The sequence below is a fragment of the Giraffa tippelskirchi genome, chromosome 3 (genome assembly GCF_054371585.1).
Source record: "Giraffa tippelskirchi isolate mGirTip1 chromosome 3, T2T-mGirTip1v1.2.pri, whole genome shotgun sequence".
NCBI classification, from domain to species: domain Eukaryota; kingdom Metazoa; phylum Chordata; class Mammalia; order Artiodactyla; family Giraffidae; genus Giraffa; species Giraffa tippelskirchi.
In genome coordinates, this window is record NC_137277.1 from 103,633,911 (window position 1) to 103,654,009 (window position 20,099).

The 20,099-nt window shown below is 36.1% G+C and overlaps 1 protein-coding gene across 19 annotated transcripts in view; it reads right to left on the bottom strand.

The window, feature by feature from the left end:
* The window catches only part of GALNT13 (polypeptide N-acetylgalactosaminyltransferase 13), a 556,330-nt gene that overhangs the window by 318,128 nt on the left and 218,103 nt on the right, over positions 1–20,099 (bottom strand). The window lies entirely within an intron of this gene.

Sequence of the window (20,099 nt, forward strand, 5' to 3'; positions counted from 1 at the left end):
ATTCATCAAGAGGCTCTTTAGTTCTTCTTCGCTTTCTGCCGTAAGTGTGGTGTCACCTGCCTATCTGAGGTTATTGATATTTTTCCTGGAAATCTTGATTCCAGCTTGTGCTTCATCACCCCAGCATTTTCCATGATGTAGTCTGCATATAAGTTAAATAAGCTGGGTGACAATATACAGCCTTGACATACTCCTTTCTCTATTTGGAACCAGTCTGTTGTTCCATGTCCAGTTCTAACCATTGCTTCCTGAAATTTCTTAAGAGGCTGGTCAGGTGGTCTGGTATTCCCATCTCTTTAAGAATTTTCCACAGTTTATTGTGATCCACACAAAGGCTTTGGCATTGTTAACAAAGCAGAAATAGATGTTTTTCTGGAACTCTCTTGCTTTCTTGATGATCCAACAGATGTTGACAATTTGATCTCTGGTTCCTTTGCCTTTTCTAAATCCAGCTTGAACATGTGGAACTTCATGGTTCACATACTATTGAAGCCTGGCTTGGAGAATTTTGAGCATTAGTTTGCTGGTGTGTGACGTGAGCAATTGGTAGTTTGAGCATTCTTTGGCATTGCTTTTCTTTGGAATTTCTTTGGAAACCTGATCTTTTCCAGTCCTGTGGCCCCCTCAACTTACTGAGGATCCAACATCCTGGCCTAAGCCAGCTCCTGCATAGAAACCTACTAATCCCACTTGGACTCTCCTCATACACTGATGTCTTGCAGATTTGACTTGGCTATGAAATCTTAAATCCGCTGGCCCCCATGTGAAAGCACCCTTCTCCTCACTCAGGTGCTATCCATTCTTGATAGCTCTCCTATGGGGATGACGTTTTCTTAGTGCTGTTCATGTTCTGAGATGCCATTCTAGGCCACCTTCCCTGGGATTGTCATCTAGACTTACACAGCTCTTGATACCCCATACAAGTGCTCTTTGCTATGATGCCTTTCTTCTCACCCTGTTTGGGCTCTGATGCAATGTGGTTGCGCATCCCGTACCCTACCGGTTCTGATACTCAGTGCTGACTAGGACCCCCTTCTCATTTTGCCTAGCTTCTGACTGACTGTCTGACCACAGTTCTCCTCCTATGTTCAGCTGTACCTAATGGCTTTTGGACCGAATGTTCAGGAAGAGAAAGGAATGAAGAGGAAAGGAGAAAGGAAAAAAAAAACTTTGCTTTACTTTGAATGCTGCCATTTTGACCACTCCCAAAAGCTCATTCAAAAGTTGCCTCTTCTTTTGAAACTTTCAGACATTTAAACTAATTCCTCAAAGCTGCTTAATCATCAAAAGCTCCCTTAGTACTAGAAGAATTCCTTTTTCAGCCCTTGAAAAACAGAGCTTTAAAAAGTGCTATATGTGTGTGTTAAAGCAGATCAATTGATTATGCTACACTTTCTAACAAAAGGTGTTTCTTACATATGATTCTGTTTTCCTCAACTAGAAAGTAAAATCCACAGTGGCAGGGAATATGTCTAACTCATTTCCAATCGTAGGATCTGGCACTGGCTCCTGGCATGTGGTCAGCTCTAATATGTATTTAGTGAATGAGGTAAGTGAATTAGTTTGGTGTGTTCTGTCCCAAAGCATGCACAGCCACTCCAAGTACTCTATGTCAAAAAGAAAACTGCCCCAGTGATCACATGTTTGCCACAGTCTGGATGTCAAACAGACAATAGCAGTGAGATGAAGAGTGGAACACTTACTTTATTCAAAGACTGTGGGTTGTGACACAGCATGGACCTTTTTCATGAACAGCTTTGGGAAACTCAGATAGCCACTAAAAGTGATGATACTAAGTCATCTGACATTTTGTATACTGAGTGTAGTAAAACATGAGCGGGAAATATAAGTCACAATAATGATCACAATAAGTTTACAAAAGGGTGACTATAAACACAATATGGGCAGTGTGAAGTCTAGTCATATATTTAAGGTGACACCAAACTAAAACTTTCATCATTATAATTTCATAAAGGTAAAAAGAATAATCTACCAGTAGTTTAGGTTGCCATTTTTAAGCATAGTGAAAATAGGTACCTGTGTTACTTAACTCTCTTTCTCTAATAATGTTCTTTGTAAGACAAAAATATTTCTTGCATGTATAAAAAATGAATATGCTTTACTAGGAAGACCCTATCTATGTCTATCACCCCTATTACCAAGAATATGGTAGTTTGGTAGCCCCAGATAGGTTCTCCCAAAAAGTATGTGCTACGGCCAGGCTATGGCTGTAACACACACATCTCACGTTTACCTCCTGTCTCCCAGCCTTCTGTTTTCGGGTTGCAGTTTTGTGATACAGTCTATTAAACACACAGTTGAAGCAATTTACTTCTGTTAAAATCACTCACAGCTGAACTGACTCTCAGATGACCGAAACTGTTTATGAAAGGCATTAAATGTCTTTTCTTTTTAAAGTTATGTTATTATGGAATTGTACATGACAACAATTTTACTGTAAAATGAACATTTCCCCACATATCCAAATTGGTAATTCTTCTACCAATAAAATTTTATTTACTACTTAAATTCCAGGTATATGACAGCTTCTCATTCAAATTCAGCTTTTTTTGTTTATTGTTTCTGATTGAGTATTTATGTTAGGATGGGAAAACATTTTTTTATAAAAAAAAATACTTGATTCTAATATGTTGTTCAGTCTTATCTTTTCTTATCTGATCTTCTTGACTATAATGAGAGGTTATAACAAAAACATTGAAAAAATGTTCTTCCAAGTGTTATTTGATCTTGCACAATTTTTATTTTCAAAGGGAGTAAACATTTAAAGGTCTTATTTCATCCTACACTTCTCGATTTCTTGGGATGGGGTTGTCCAATTTTTCCTTATTCCCCAATGCTACTCTCATCATTATGTATCCACCAGCCTGTGGGTTTCTTTATTTGAAGTCCACACCATCTGTCTCAGACACCCACTTAATCATTCCTTTATTCCCACTTGTCCCCACTCCCACCACAATGCATATCAATTTTGGGCTCCCTAAAATCATACCACTGTAGGACTCACATTCATTTTCCTTCCTATTCCAGAGTCCACTTAAATCATCTGGTCTTGAGATGCATTTGGCATGAACTTCTAGGTGCCTTAAATGCAGACATACCCATTCTAGCTGACTACTCATTAATAGTACAGTACACGTTAACTGGTCCTCAAGTTTACAAGGCACAATGCAGCCTTCCATATGTATGCTTCTCCTTAGAATCTCAATCTTCTTACCATTGCCCCCTCACTTCTCTACACATATATCATTGTCCTCTGCCCTCTCAAGGAACACAAATAAGGAACATCAGGAAGGGCACCACTTTGGTGTCAGAGATCCTTGTACAGATTCTGACTTTGCAATGTATACACTGCTGGTGAAAGATAGATGATAACAGGATAAGAAAAATAACTTCTGGAATTTCAGCAAGTCTCTAAACTAAGCCAGAAAGTGACAGGTGATTAAAAAAAAAAAAACTGCTGGAAAGATATCAGAGCTGATACTGTGACTCTAAATCTCTATCACCCACCTCCTGCCTCTATAAGAGGAGATTAGAAAGTTGAATAAGAGTCAATGAAGTAAGGGAATTCAAAGTCACTAGGTGTGTGGTGGGATTTCCTACTTCTCGGGTAAGGGAGAAAGGTATTTTGCACTTATCAAGCCAAATTACAGGGATCTCAAGAGATTTCCTTTCAGAAGTTGTGACTGCCTTTTAGAGATCAGCACCTCACTCCTGCCAGGAGAAATATCAATAACCTCAGATATGCATATGATACCACCCTAATGGCAGAAAGTAAAGAAGAACTAAAGAGCCTCTTGATGAAAGTGAAAGAGGAGAGCGAAAAAGTTGGCTTAAAGCTCAACATTCAGAAAACTAAGATCATGGCATCTGGTCCCATCACTCAAGGCAAATAGATGGGGAAACAGTGGAAACAGTGGCTGACTATTTTTCTGGGCCACAAAATCACTGCAGGTGGTGACTGCAGCCATGAATATAAAAAAAGATGCTTACTCCTTAGAAGGAAAGTTATGATCAACCTAGACAGCATATGAAAAGCAGAGACATTATTTTGTCAACAAAGGTCTGTCTAGTCAAGGCTATGGTTTTTCCAGTGGTCATGTATGGATGTGAGATTTGGACTATAAAGAAAACTGAGTGCAAAACAATTGATGCTTTTAACTGTGGTGTTGGAAAAGACTCTTGAGAGTCCCTTGGACTGCAAGGAGATCAAACCAGTCCATCCTAAAGGAAATCAGTCCTGAATATTCATTGGAAGGATTGATGCTGAAGCTGAAACTCCAATACTTTGGCCACCTGATATAAGAGCTGACTCATATGAAAAGACCCTGACGCTGGGAAAGATTGAGGGCAGGAGGAGAAGGGGACAACAGAGGATGAGATGGTTGGATGGCATCACCAACTCAATGGACATGGGTTTGAGTGGACTCTGGGAGTTGGTGATGGACATGTAGGCCTGGCATGCTGCGGTTCATGGGGTTGCAAAGAGTTGGACACGACTGAGCAACTAAACTGCACTGAACTGAACCTCACTCTTATATGGACATTTATTGACTGTGAATCTGTAACTTGAAATAATGCATGTTGAGGTTTGACAGAAAACAGCAAAATTCTGTAAAGCAATTATCCTTTAATAAAAAATAAATTAATTAAAAAATATAAAAGTTACTTGGGGAACTATGACTTGATTTCCTTGATATATGAGGTAGGAAGTATCCTAGAAGAGTCTGTAAAGCACTGGGTGGAGAGAAGTATCAGTGGGTGAAGAAGTAACTTCTTGTGGCAAGGAGCCTCAGTTTCCAAGTGGACACAGTAAAAGGTAGCTGGGTTCAAGTCCTCTCGACTAGGCTCTGCTCTGTGGGGCTTTCTGCTGAAGCAGGAAGCCCCAGAAGCAAGTCTTTAGGTGTTTTATTGTCTAAAGCAGAATCCTACACTGGGGAGGGAGACAGAAAGATGTCAGCTAGGAGTCCTAGGTCCATGCTGGCAACTGTTCAGTGACGAAGTTTCCAAAATGCCCCTCACTAAAAATGGAAACATGGATGTCTACCACACTGGAGAATAAGATGACCACCTACTTTTACTCTGAAACTAGGTTACACTATTACTACTTGGAAATGTGACCTTTGTACTAGTTGAAAATACCCAGAAGATGCAGATAAATCAATCATCCAAAGACTGGGAAGAGAAATCTGGCAGCAAGGTTAGAGGAAATTATGGAAGAAAGCCCTTTCCAGTAGTTCAGTCCAAACAAACGTATCTTTTCCCCCGAATTTCCTTAATTCTCAAATGGGAATAGTGCCACTTACTTACTTTTACAGCCTAATTGGAGAACTGGAAAGGAGGACTAAAAGCTGAGAGCTTATAAGCACCGAGCATAGTCAAATGTACCCAATAGTTTCTCAATAAATTGAAGCTAAAAAAAGGAGGACACTTCAAATTTAAATTTAACAATGTCAGCTCTCTCTTAGCTACCACTAAATTCCAGCTACTTCATTTTTTTCTGATCTTTTTTATAGAGCACATTATAGTATTCCCAACATGGAACTATTTCTAATTTTCATTTTTTTCTTATTCTGCTCCAGGCTAACTGTTCTGCTGGAATAAAAGATGACAAAAATGCCAGCTTAGCCCAATGCAGATCCATACCTCTGTCATCATGTCAGTTTGCCTCTGAAAACCTGTAACAGCTCTCTTCATGATTACAAAATCAGTCAAGCTTTTCCCCCTGTTACATCCTCTATATACCACCAGAATAAATATCATTTAATTTATAAATCTGCTCAACAAATATTTATTGACTGCCTACCATAAAGCAAAATCTCTTCTAAGAACCGGGGATACAGCTGTGAATAAAATATAAAAAGATCTTTGCACTCAATGAACTTATGCTTCAGTGTTTGAAACAAAAATAAAGAAAATAAATAAGCAAAACATGCTCTATATTAAGTAGCCACTAGTATAAAAAAATAAAGCAGAGACAGAAGATAGATGGTTTCATAGGTGTATAATTTTCTATAATGTGGCCAGGGAAGATCCCAGAGAGAACGTGACATTTGAGTAAAGACCTTGAATGTAAGGAAACAAACCATAAGCATATTCAGGGAACAAACATTTCAGACAAAGGGAATACAAAGTTCTAAAGCCCTGAAGTCGGAGTATTATTCATGTGTTCCAGTCTTCACTGTACCTGCAACTAAGAAGATGTGTAAATACTAACACAGGATGTAGGAGAAGTAATGGGAAACTAGATCACATGGAGCTTGGTAGGACATTGAAAGGACTTTGTTTTTTTCCCTGAAGGAGGTGCAAAGCATTGAAGAGATTTAAACAAAGTAGCAGCAAAAAGTAGCTTAAATTTTAATAGGATCACTTTGACCATTATATTTAATTAGAGACTATAGGGTAAACCAAAGGAAATGCAAAAATCAAAACAAAGCAAAACAAACAAACAAAAAAACCACTTAGTAGATTATTACAATAATTCAGGTGAAAATATTGGTAACTTTGACTAAGATGGCAGTGGTAGAAATGTTGAGAAGAGCTAATGTTTGGAAACTGCTGATGTGTCAGACATGGGTTGCAAGAGAGGGAGCTCAAATGAGACTCCAAAGTTTAACATGAGCAACTGAAACAGTGATGTTTCCATTTCCTAAGATGATAGACTTTGTGAAAGGAGGAGGTTTTATGGCAATTATCCGGTGCTGAGTTTGGACATGTTTGGTTTTAGATGAGTGTTACATATTTGACTGCAGATATCACTGTTAGATGTTCAGTTCTGGATGTCAGAGAAGAAGTCTAGATTGGAGGTTGAGAGGATATTTAATATGAAGAGACTAAGGAAATAGCCAAGGGAGTGAGTGAGAGAAAATAGGCCATCTCCAAGGACATATTTTCAGGACATTCCTATGTGTAGAGGTTAGGAAGGAAAAAACAAGCACTAGTAAATAACAAAGAGAAAAACTAAGCACAGAGGTAAGAGAAAATTAGGACAGCATAATGTCTTAAAAGGGCTTCCCTGGTGGCTCAGATGGTAAAGAATCTGCCTGCAACGTGGGAGACCTGGGTTCGACGCTGGCAAGAACAGTAGTGCTGGTATTATGAAGAATAACGTTAACTCAAGTGGGTTTAGGACAAAATGGAGATGGGGAGAGGTTTAAGAGAGTGAGCATAGGCATGTCTTTCAAGACATAGACAATCCCTTTAACAAGAAGGGAAGTGGACATATCTATGAGGAGAAGTGTTGTCTCAAGAGGTATTTTGTTTATATGTTTTGTTTTTAAGGAAGACTAAACAGTTTGTTTGCATGCTAGGAATAGCCCAAGAGAGAAAAAAGGATCGATGATTGAAGGGGTGAACAGAGTTGTTGGAACAATGCACCTGAGTAACTAAGAGCGGAGGGCATCTAGAGTGCAGTGGAAGGGCTGACTGTCATTAAAAGCAGGGACAACGTGCTCACAATGATAGGAGAGAAGACAGAGAACAGGGCTGCAAACGCAAGTAAGGGAGTGGATGCAATGGGGGGACTAGCGGAGACTTTCTTCTATTTCCTTCTGTTTTCTCAGTTAAAAAGAAAGTGATATCATAAGCTGATAGTGAGGATTGAAGAAGAGTTATTGAAGGTGTGAAAGGAGTGCTGAAATAATGGAATAATAAATCACAAAATGGAAGAGAAAATAGACACGGGAAGTTTTGTATAATTGATAACAGCATCAGGGGCCTCCTTAAGTGTAGTCAGCGTGATTATTCGTGTAGTCCTTAGAGCATCTCACTATTGTATTAGATCATTTGCTTCAGCACATATTATAGTCATTCTATTTTGTCCATCTCCTCTTCTCTTCCTCCCTTGGAATTCTTCTGTTCTCCTTCATATCTGTATGAAATTGTCTGTACATAATCATTCAAGGGCTAGCCCATGGCTCATGTGTTTTGTGAAGCTCTTTGTAAGGTACCTATCTTGTCTTTTCCATGTGACATTCATGGATGTCCTCTGGTGATTGAGAGCACATAATAGTAGTTCTACTGCCTCAATTCAGATGTCAGCTGCATGACCTTGGAGAAGTTCCTTCACCTCTTGGGTATGTTTCTAAATCCAGAAGACAAACACAATAAAACATTGAATATATTTCATGGAAACTTTCCTGAGAATTCTATGTGAGAATGCAGTTAAACTACTTAATGTAATGTTTGCAAGGTAATAAAAATTAAACAAATATTGACTACTAACTATATTCACTATTATTATAGAATTTATTAATTCATGTATATTAATTAATTCATTGATGAAAATATCTTTCCCTAACCGATATGTTAATAAGCTCATGAAGGGTAGAGATGGAGGGCTATATTTGCTTATATAATTTCTTACAAAATACTGATCAGAAAGGAGGTTCTGGATAGGTGTTTAAGAAGCTGAATTTTACTTACTAACTTACATTGCAAATTTTAACTTCATCTTACTTAGTACGATGATAAAATAATTACTTTATACTGGATCCTTCCATTTGAATTTCTTAGAATACCATCTTAGAAAGTTATCTCATTAAGCAGAACCAAATAACTTCCTATGGCATTTTAGTGACAATGACTCTGTCTATACTTTTTCACTACCAAGAAAGAAAATGACAAAAAAGGAAAAATGCCTTTCCTCAAGGGAAAAATAGAGCAAGAGGCATTAAATGCAATGAATAAAGGTATATGGGAAATGTATTTGTACACATATCTTTCCTTATCTTAAAATTATAATCATTACATATGTTCCATATAGTTCAAATTGAACTTGGAGTGTACATAATGAAATCTATTTTTGAGACTGCTTTCAATATGTTTTAATACAACAAAGTTATATAGAAAATGTTTTTATATTGAAATTAAGATATTAAGCATTTAAATTCAAAGACCAAACACAAAATGTCTTTATTTATATGGCAACTGTCATGCAGAAAATGGATTTCTATAGGAGACTTTTCAAGGTCATGAAAATATCAATTACAACTTATTATGTGAATTTTAGGCCTGCTAACATCTCCAAGTCAATGAAACTCTCTTACTTTCATGGTTAAATTATATTAACTATGAAATCAAATTCTTCCTCAGCAAAATAACATTGTAAGTTAGCATTAGAACAATTTAGCCTCCCTTTAACGCACTAATATATGTACAGAAAACATCTGCCCATGGAAAAATAGGAATATTTTAAAACATAAGTCATGTATTCATTTTGCATAGGATTTTTCTAGCAATAGCAGAACTACATAATGTCTTTTGTACTTCATTAAGTTGAATCAATATGCAAGTGTTTCTTAAGAAATTGTCTTTTCTTTTTAAATCACATTCTTTCCATGCAGTAAGAAAAAACTACACATTTTAATGAGAAAATTGACTTGTGATTTTAGAAATATTAGAATCTCAAAATTTTCTTAATTTATATTTTACTCAATTTTGCTAACACTGTGCAGATAAAATGGAGCAATGGTTTCACAAAGAAGAAATAGAAAGTGAGAATACTAATTGGATTTCTAATCTTAGTTACATATCTTTCCCTTTTAGTTTAAGAATTACTACAACTTCCATATGCTGGCAGAAACTCTGCCTCTAAAGATAAGTTTCTGCAACACCTGGTTTTATCTAATATGTACATGTTAATTTCACTACCCATATTAAAAGTGTTATGTATACCTCCATATGTGTGAAAGAGTGTATGTGTGTATGGGATTATGCACTCAGATTTAAAACAATAGAGTCATCCTCGGCTTCTCTGTTTTCTTTTGCCTTATATTCAGTCAGTCACCAATTTGGAAATATCCTCTTACAAAGCTCTTCACTTCAGCTCCACCCAAAAACTCATAATTCCATGAATTGAGTTGGCCAAAAAGTTCATTTGGGTGTTTTATGGAAAATCCAAATGAAATTTTTGGCCAACCCAATACTGTACTTTTTAATACATTTTCTATCATGTATGTATGACATTATCTAATGGAGAACTGTATCATTTCAGTTTCATGGTCACACAATTAGATCTTTATAAGTGCAAATATATAAAATAATTTTAATAATTTGCTTTATACAAAGATAAGGCTGTGGATGAAAGCTGAAAATTCTAACTGCAAATTCTGGAAAGAAAGCCTCTATCTTTAAAAAAATGTTCAAAGATCAAAGTTGGAAGTCTTACACTTCTGGATTTCAAAACTTATTACAAAGCTACAGTAATCAAAAAATTCTAGCACTGGCATAAAAACAGACACATAGCCCAAGAGAATTAAAAGAGGGCCCAGAAGTAACCCCTTACAGATATAGTCAAATGGTTTTTGATAAGAGTGCCAAAACTACACAATGGGGACAGAACTCTTCAAGAACTCTCGGTAAAACTGTATATATACGTGCTGAAAAAATGAAGTTGGACCCTTACCTTATATCACAAACAAAAACTTAACTCAAGTAGATCAAAGACCTAATCATAGGATCTAAAATTCTTCGAACAAAGCATAGTGGAAAAGATTCATGACATTAGATTTGGCAATACTTTTTATATATGACCTCAAAGGTACAGATAAAATATAAAAATAAACTGGACTACTTAAAAATAACTTTTGTTTTTAATCAGATGATAAAATCAACAGAGTGAAGAACTATAGATGGGGAAAATAAGAACAAATTATATATCTGATAAAGGGTTAATATCCAGAATATATAAAGAATTTATAGAACTCAGGACAACAACAACAAAGTCTCAATTAAAACATGGAGAAAGAACTTGAATAGACATGTCGCTAAACGATACACAAATGGCCAAAAACCACATAAGAAGTTTAACATCACTAATCACACAAATCAAATCTACAACAAGATACCATTTCAAACCTATTAGCATAGTTACTATATATATATATATATATATATTTTTAATGTTGGCAAATATGTGGAGAAAGTGGAACCCTTGTGCACTGGGATGTCACATGTTACAGTCCCAAGGTTCTGATCAAGATGATGGAGTAAGAGGACATGAAGCTCATCTCCCACTATGAACATATCAAAAACACATCTACGCGTGCAACAGTTCCCACTGAAAACTAACTGAAGACCGTCAGATGAACTCCTGTACAATGAAGGTTATAAAAGAGAGGAAGGGAGTAAAAGCAATTAGTTTGGGAATGGTGCCCCTGGAACAGGACTCAGAGGAAAAAGGAGATTACAAGGGAGTGGGGACAGCCACCCTGAGGATCAAGCAGTTCAAACCACATCCTGGGCACCCCAGTCCTGGGGTCCAATGTGAGACAGACAAGCCTCCGTGGCTGGTTGGAGGACTCTGGGACTAACAGAAGCACTGTGGGGATCCCAGACCCTACTCATAGGGAGCATGCACACTGATTTGCTCTTGAGGCAGGGAGGAAAGAGGTCTTCTCTACAAGCTGTTGAGTTTCTGGAGACTGCCCCACAGCACACCTCAGCCCAAGATGGACGAAAGTTTTGGCCCCACTCCACATCACAGAGCAGGACTGGATTTGGGGCAGCCATGAAGAGGGAGAAGATTTGACTGTGGGACACAGATGTGACTCAGTCCCAGGGCTTAGCATCAATGGGGAGGCAGCACCATTGCTGTTGAAGATTACTCAAACAGTGCAATAAAAGCAGCCCAGATCTCTGATGGCAGCCACTAAACTGCAGATCACCTGCCCCATTCACACTGAGAGTCCACAAGGCCCCACTCACCCTGCAGAACACTTCTCTAATAGGGTGGCAACAGTGGAGGCTGAGGGCAGTTGTAAAGGACAAGAGGAACTTGGATCCAAGGCTGCATCTGAGCAGAGCCATGGTCACCTGTACAAGTAGTGAACCAGAACTTGATCTGCAGCCAAACCAAGCTCAGTGTCTACATGAGCTCCACTTGTTTCTGTACCCTCACTCTCTGAGGCAAGGAACCAGTACAGGGAAAGGGAAAAACATATACTTAAAGGAAACTCATCCCTCAGGGTTTCTGCTCTAGCAACTTGAGATTAGACCTCACCCTTTATAGAGTGGTGACGGTCACCGAGCAAAGAAGTCCCAGCTCACACCAGTGCCAGCTCTAGCCCACCTATCTTCAGGCTCACATCAAATCCAGCTCTCATTTCAGAGGTATCTGGCATATGCAGATTGCATAGGGATGCTCTCACACAAGAGCCCACCATCAAGATTACAATCAGTAAATGTTTAACCTAAGCTTAAAGAGGCAGGGAAAGTTAAGCAAAATGAAAAGGCAGAGGAACTACTCTCAATTGAAAGAATAAGAGAAAACCTTTGAAAAAATAATGAAACAGAAATAATTTACCAGATGAAAATTCAAAACATTGGTAATAAAAATGTTATGAGATTAGGAGGAAAATCATGCATACAGTGAGCACTTTAACAAGGAACTAGAAGGAATGAATAGCAGACTAAGTGATACAGAAGAGCACAAAAGTGATCTGGGAGACAGAATACAGAATTCACTTAATCAGAACAGCAAAAAGAAAAACAGATTTATAAAAATTGAAAACAGTTTAAGAGATCTCAAATATTAAGTGTAGCAACATTCACATTACCAGGGTTCCAGAAGAGAGACAGAGAAATGGATCAAAAATGTACTTGAGGAAACTATGGCTAAAAACTTTTCAAAACTGAAGAAAAAAGGAGAAAAAAAAGATAAATCCAGATACAGAAAGCACAGAGGGTTCCAAACAAGATGAACCCAACCAAACCCACACCAAGACACATCATAATTAAAATGGCAAAAGTTAAAGAGAGAATTCTAAAGGCAGCAAGAAAAAAGCAAAGGTTTATATACATGGGAACCTCCCTAAGGCTATTGCCTAATTTCTCTGCAAAATCTTTGCAGGACAGATGGCAGTAGCATAATATAATCAAAATGCTGAAAGGGAAAAATCTGTGGTATAGGATATTCTACCCAGCAAGATTAAATGACTACCAGTTTGAAACAAGTAGATATAATTGTGGGTCAACAAATATGAACCCCATGGTAATCATAAATTGAAAATCTATAATAAATACACAAAAACTGAAAAGAAAGGAACAGAAGCATGCTATCAAAGAAAATCAAACCACAAGAGAAGAAAAAAAGAATAAATGAACAGAAAAGTACATAAACAACTGGAAAAATTTATAAAATGGCAATAAGTACATACCTATCAATTGATATTTTAAATGCCAATGGGCTATTCTTCAATCAAAAGACATAGGGTAAGGGTACTTGACTGGATAAAAAAAATATAATCTTTTCATATGCAGCCTACAAAAGATTCACTTTGGAGCTAAAGACATACTGAAAGTGAGAGGATGAAAAATATTTGATGCAAATGGAAACAACAGGAAAGCAAAGGTAGCAATACTCATTTTCAGACAAAATATTAATAGACTTTAAAACAAAGACTATAACAAAAGACAGAGAAGGGTATTTTATAACGATACAGGAATCAATACAAGAAGAGGATATTGCATTGGTTAATACATAATATGGGGCACTAAATATATTGAGCCAATAGTAACAGGCATAAAATGAAAATACTAAAATAATAGTAGGGGCCTTTAACACCCCGTGTACATCAATGAACAAATCATTCAGATAGAAAATCAATAAGGCAACAATAGCTTTAAATGACACAATAAAATTTTGGATTTAATAGATATCTGCAGAAATTACATTCAAAAACAGAATATACATTCTTTTTAAGTACATGTGGAACATTCTCCAGAATATATCATATGCTAGCCACAAAACAAGTCCCAACAAATTTAACAGAAAAGAAACTATATGAAGCATTTTTCTAATTACAATAGTATGAAACTAAAAATCAATTACAAAAAGAAAAATGGTTAAAAACAAACATGCAGAGATTAAGAATATACTGAAGTCTATTTATGACAAATTCCACTAATATCACACTCAATGAAGAAAAGTTGAAAACTATTAGACCTAATAAATGAATTCAGCAAAGTTCTACAATACAAGATTAATATATAGAATTTCTGTTGTTTTTATGTATATTTATAATAAACTATCATAAAGAGAAAGCAAAAAGATATCTCATATAAAATCACATTTAAAAATACTTATGAATAAACTCAACCAAGGAGGTGAAAGACTTATATTCTGAAAAAATATAACTTATATTCTGAAAAAATATACAATTTTGAAGAAGGAAATTAAATATAAAAACACAGAAAAATGGGAAGATGTCTTGTGCTGCTGGATTAGAAGAATTACTACTATTAAAATGGCCATAGTACACAAAGTAATCTATAGCAATCCCTATCAAAATATCCATGAAATTTTGGAACAAATAATCCTAAAATTCATATGTAACTGCAAAAGATTCCAAACTGCTAAAACAATCTTGAGAAAAAAGAACAAAGCTGGAGATGTCATACTCCCTGACTTCAGTCTATACAAAAGCTACAAGATTCAAAACGGCATAGTACTGGCATAAAAACAGACACATAGATCAATGGAACCAGAGATCCCAGAAATAGACCCACACACCTATGGGCAATTAATCTATGACAAAGGAGGCCAGAATACATTGATACAATGGAGAAAGACAGTTTCTTCAATAAGCAGTGCTGGGAAAACTAGACAGCTACATATAAAACAATGAGATCAGAACATTTACTCATACCATATACAAAAATAAGCTAAAAATAGATTAAAGACCTAAATATGAGACCTGAAACCGCAAAACTCCTAGAAGATAATATAGAACATCTTTTGACGTAAATCATACCATTTTCTCCTAAGCAAAGGAGACAAAACAAAAATAAACAAATGGGACCAAATTAAACTTCAAAACTTTCGCACAGCAAAGGGAACTGTTAACAAAATGAACAGACAACCTACTGAATGGGAGAAAATACATGAAATGCTAATATCCAAAAGATACAAACAGCTCATAGGACTCAAAATCAAGAAATAAACAACCCAATCAAAAATGGGCAGAAGACCTGAACAGATGTTTTTTCAAAGAAGACATACAGATGGCTAACAGCACATGAAAAAAATGTTCAACATCACTAACCATTAGTGAAATGCTAATTGAAACATCAATAAGGTATTGCCTCACACCTGTCAGAGTGACCATCATCCAAAAATCTATAAACAACAAATGCTAGAGAAGATGTGGGGAAAAGCAAACCCTTTAACCTTTTTGGTGGGAATATAAATTTGTGCAGCTACTATGAAAAGCAATATGGAGGTTCCTCAGAAAATGAAAAATAGACCTATCAAAATTCTACTCTTGGATATATAGCTTGAAAAAGGAAAAACATAAATTTGAAAAGATATATGTATCCCAATGTTCATAGCAGTACTATTTACAACAGACAAAATATAGGAAAAAACAATATAAATATTCTATATATATGTATATAAATATATACATGAAATTCTGCCATTTGCAGCAACATGAATGGACCTAGAGAATATTATGCTTAGTGAAAAAAGTCAGAGAAACACAAATAGTGTATGATATCACTTACAGTGAAAGTGAAAGTCACTCAGTAGTGTCCCACTCTTTGCGACCCCATGAACTATATAGTCCATGGAATTCTCTAGGCCAGACTACTGGAATGGGTAGCCTTTCCCTTCTCCAGAGGATCTTCCCAACCCAGGGATCGAATCCAGGTCTCCCGCATTGCAGGTGGATTCTTTACCAGCTGAGCCACAAGGGAAGCCCTGATATCACTTATATGTGGAATCTAAAAAATAATAGAAATGAATGTATATAGAAAATAGAAATAGACTAGAAACCCAAACTAGTTGTTACTGGTGAGGAGAAGGAAGAGAGAAGGGGCCCATTAGGGGTATGAGATAAAGAGAACTGCTGTGTATAAAACACATAAGCAGCAAGGCTATACTATATAGCATAGGGAATTATGGTCATTATCTTGTAATAATTTTCAATGGAACATAACCTATAAAAATACTGAATCACTGTACTGTGCAACAGAAACTAATATGATACTGTAAATCAACTATGTCTCAATAAAAAATAAATAAATAAAAATAATAAAACAGCTACCAAAACCTGGGATCAAACCAGGGATCTTTAGGTCTTTGGACTAAGCCTCTCACAACCAAGCTACCTCAGCTACTTCTGGACAACTTTCTCCACATGCCTATAGTGAAATATTTGTTTCATCATAACAAAAAGTTCAGTATATAGGTCCAGTTGGAGGTAGGAGTTAAATAAATATTACAGAGGTGATGAGATGAGGTTGGCCTCTGTTTCTAAGCTAGAAGTGATTAATAATTTTACTTTCCTCACTTGTCTTTTGCTTTTTAACTGCCTTGCAATTTGTTTTTCTCATTTAAAAATAAGTCATGGACTTTTTTTCATGTCAACAAAATTTAATAAAAACAAGACAAAATGGTACAACTTTTATAGGAAACAGTGTGGTGCATCCTCAAAACACAGAATTGGCATATGAACCAGCATTTCTATTCAAAGTATATTCAAAAGAATTGAAAACAGGATTTCAAAGAGATATTTTCACAGCTGGCTATCCTCATAGTAGGATAATACGCAGTAGCCAAAAGGTAGAAGCAAACCAAGTGTCCTTGACAGATTAATGGATAAACAAAAGTGGTATATACATATAGTGGAATATTATTTACCTTAAAAAAGTTAGGAATTTCTGACACATGCTGCAATATGGATGAACCTTGAGGACGTTATGCTAAGTCAGCCAGTCAAAGGACAAATGATGTATGATTTCAGCTATATATAAAGCGTACCCAAATTCATAGAGACAGAGATTAGAATGGCGATTGTCAGTGTCCAGGGATAGTGGAGAATATGGAGCTGTTTAATGGGTACAGAGTTTCAATTCTGCGTGACAAAAAGAGTTCTGGAGATTGGCCCTACCACAGTGTGAATGTATTTGTAGGCTAGTGAAAGACTTTGGATTTCCTCTTGGGTTAATAAACCAGGACTGCAAACTAAACTGACCAAAGAATAACTTGGGAAAAGGCATCTAAGATTCATTTTGATGTTAATGTTTTAGTTTTTAATGTATATGGAGGCTTTTTAGAAAATAAAAGAAGACCGAAAAGAAGTGGTTAGACTCAGAGACTTAAGATGTCATTTTAACAAAGGGAAAAAAAGACAAAGGAAAAAGTATTTGAGCTTGAAGGGATGATAAAATGTGGAAAAACAAATATATGAGGGGAACTAATGGAAAATGAGGGTTATTTAGTAAAGTTGAATTTATGCAGAGTCATCTCAGTGCCATTTCCACCATGAGTGATAAAAGCTGTTGTTTCCTTTCTTGTTCAAGAGACAGGGGCACCACACTGTCACAAGGGAAACCTGCCTTTCTTTGGGGCAGATGAGGGAGGGAAGAGAGCTTTTCCTGTGTCTCTTTTTCCTCAATTGCCTTTAGCTCAAAATAATCTTCATGCCAAAGTGGTTTATTTAGATACGGCACATCTGACTGCCTTCATAATTAATACTATTGAACTATATATTTAAAAGTAGTTAAGATGGTCAACTTTATATTTTATATATTTTGCTATAATTTTTAAAGATTCAAAGTAATAGTGTCAGAAAATTAAATAAGGAGACTGTTAAGGGATAGTTCAAGTGTAAATGGAGTTATGCAGCATGCTTTTATACAAATGTGTCCCTGAAAACATACCTAGATATGTTTTACTCAATTTTCTTGAAAGAAAATTATTTTTTACTTGAAAGGAAAGTAACAGTACTTGTCATCTCTAACTTCTTGTAATATACAAATATATATATACATATGTACACGCAGATACAAACACACAGAGTACTTACACACTACTTCTAATTGGGGAAGTGAAATTAATTCTACACATGAGCACATTACATAAATCAAAGTATTAGAGAAATTATTATTATTATCTTCACAGGCAAATTTTTGCCAGCATATGAAAGTTGTAGCAATTCTCAAATTAAAAAGATAGGGAACACAGATCAGAAATCCAATTAATATTCTCATTTCCATGTCTCCTTGTGCAATCAATGCTACATTTATTGTATTTTAATTCATGGGAAAGGCAATCCATATAAATGGACAGGTACACTTATGAGATTGACCACAGAAAAAATATATACTATGGTTTACTTCTGTGTGATAAAGTAAATAAAGTCTTTGTCCTTTGAGAGCATCTTATTCAGAATTTGTATGCTACAGCTTATTTGCACTAATAATGCAAGTGTGCTAGACTCTTTTTCTCTTTATCAGCTTGCAAGTACGCATACATAAGAAGCAGCTATTTGGTCTGGGATATAAATAGCTGAAATAAATTTCCTATTTTCTCATTTTTCCCCTGATGAAATATATTTAAATGCCAGCTGCATTATAACCTTCAAATAACTCAATACCAGAACTTAAAGTGCTATTAAATGTCTGAATACAAGTAAATGCTAAAGAACCTTAACATTTTTAATTGCCTACAGCTATTTTATAAATATTCACCCAATAATTACTGTTAATTTCTTATTCAAAAAGAATGGCAGAGTAAAGCGAGAAGCTAGTTGCTTTAAAAGTTTCCTTGCTTAGTCAAAAAAAAAAAAAGGAAGGATATGAAAGAATTCTATAGAATGATAATGAATATAAAAATTTCACTAGGAACTCAGCACAATTTTATCCTTCATCATTTTTGATGTGTCCATACAATATTATAATTTATTGTTTACGTAAATATATTCCTTTTACTCCTTACAGTCAGTGATATCATATCCATTTTCTTGTTCTCAAGGCTAAGTCTATATTAGTTAAATGACAGGGATTGGTGGGTTAATTGATTACTTGAGCCTCTTGAAAAAGGTGAAAGAGGGCAGCGAAAAAGCTGGTTGGCTTAAAATTCAACATTCAAAAAACAAAAATCATGGCATGTGGTCCCATTACTACACAGCAAATAGATGGGGAAAAAAATGGAAACAGTGACAGACTTTATTTTCTTGGGCTTCAAAATCACTGAGCATGGTGACTTCAGCCATGAAATTAAAAGATGCTTGCTCTTTGGAAGAAAAGCTATGACATACCTAGATAGACATGAAAAAGCAGAGACATCACTTTGCCAACAAAGGTGCATATAGTTAAAGATATGGTATTTCCAGTAGTCACATATAGATGTGAGAGTTGGATCATAAAGAAGGCTGAGCGCTGAGCAATTGATGCTTTTGATCTGTGGTGGTGAAGACTCTTGAGAGTCCCTTGGACAGCAAGGAGATCAAACCAGTCAATCCTAAAGGAAATCAACCTTGCATATTCATTGGAAGGACTGTTGCTGAAGTTGAACCTCCAATACTTTGGCCACCTGATGCAAAGAGCCTGATTCTGGAAAAGATTGAGAGCAGGAGGAGAAGGAGGCGACAGAAGATGGGATAGTTGGATGGCATCATCGACTCCACAGACATGAGTTTGAGCAAACTCTGGGAAATAGTGAAGGATTGTTAAGCCTGGCATGCTGCAGTCCATGGAGTTGCAAAGAATCAGACATGAGTGAACGACTGAACAACCACAACCTGAGTTCATCAGTAAATGGAAATTGGGGCTTAGAAAATTAATGGCTTAAACCCAAGATCCAATAAGAAGCCACAGAGTCAGATCTTAAACCTACGTTCTTTGGCTCCATACCTAGAGATTTTCCCCCTTATTACTTGAAAAGTTTCCCCAAAGTTGGGTTTTTGTTCCTCCTATTTGTTTTGCATATAATGGAATCGAGTCAGTACCTCCTTAATCATGATCATATTGTGTTCTCTACTTCAGGAAAGCCTAGAGCCAGAGGATAGCATTGACTACTGACGACTTTTGCAAATCAGGTTGTGATTTTTGCTGGATATCATGGAAATACAGTTTGAGCACTTTTCAAAAAATGATACAATTACACACACATGCACACAGGCACAGGCAAACATACATCTATGCATTTGCTTTTGCATCTTCATGGAGTTTTATATAGCCATATGTCTGCTATATTTCTGGCATTGTCTGTTTCAAGATTCTAGAAAATATGTTACAGCTCTGTATATTAGGAAAATGAAATTATAATATTTAGGTGCTTAAGGTCCACTTAAGTA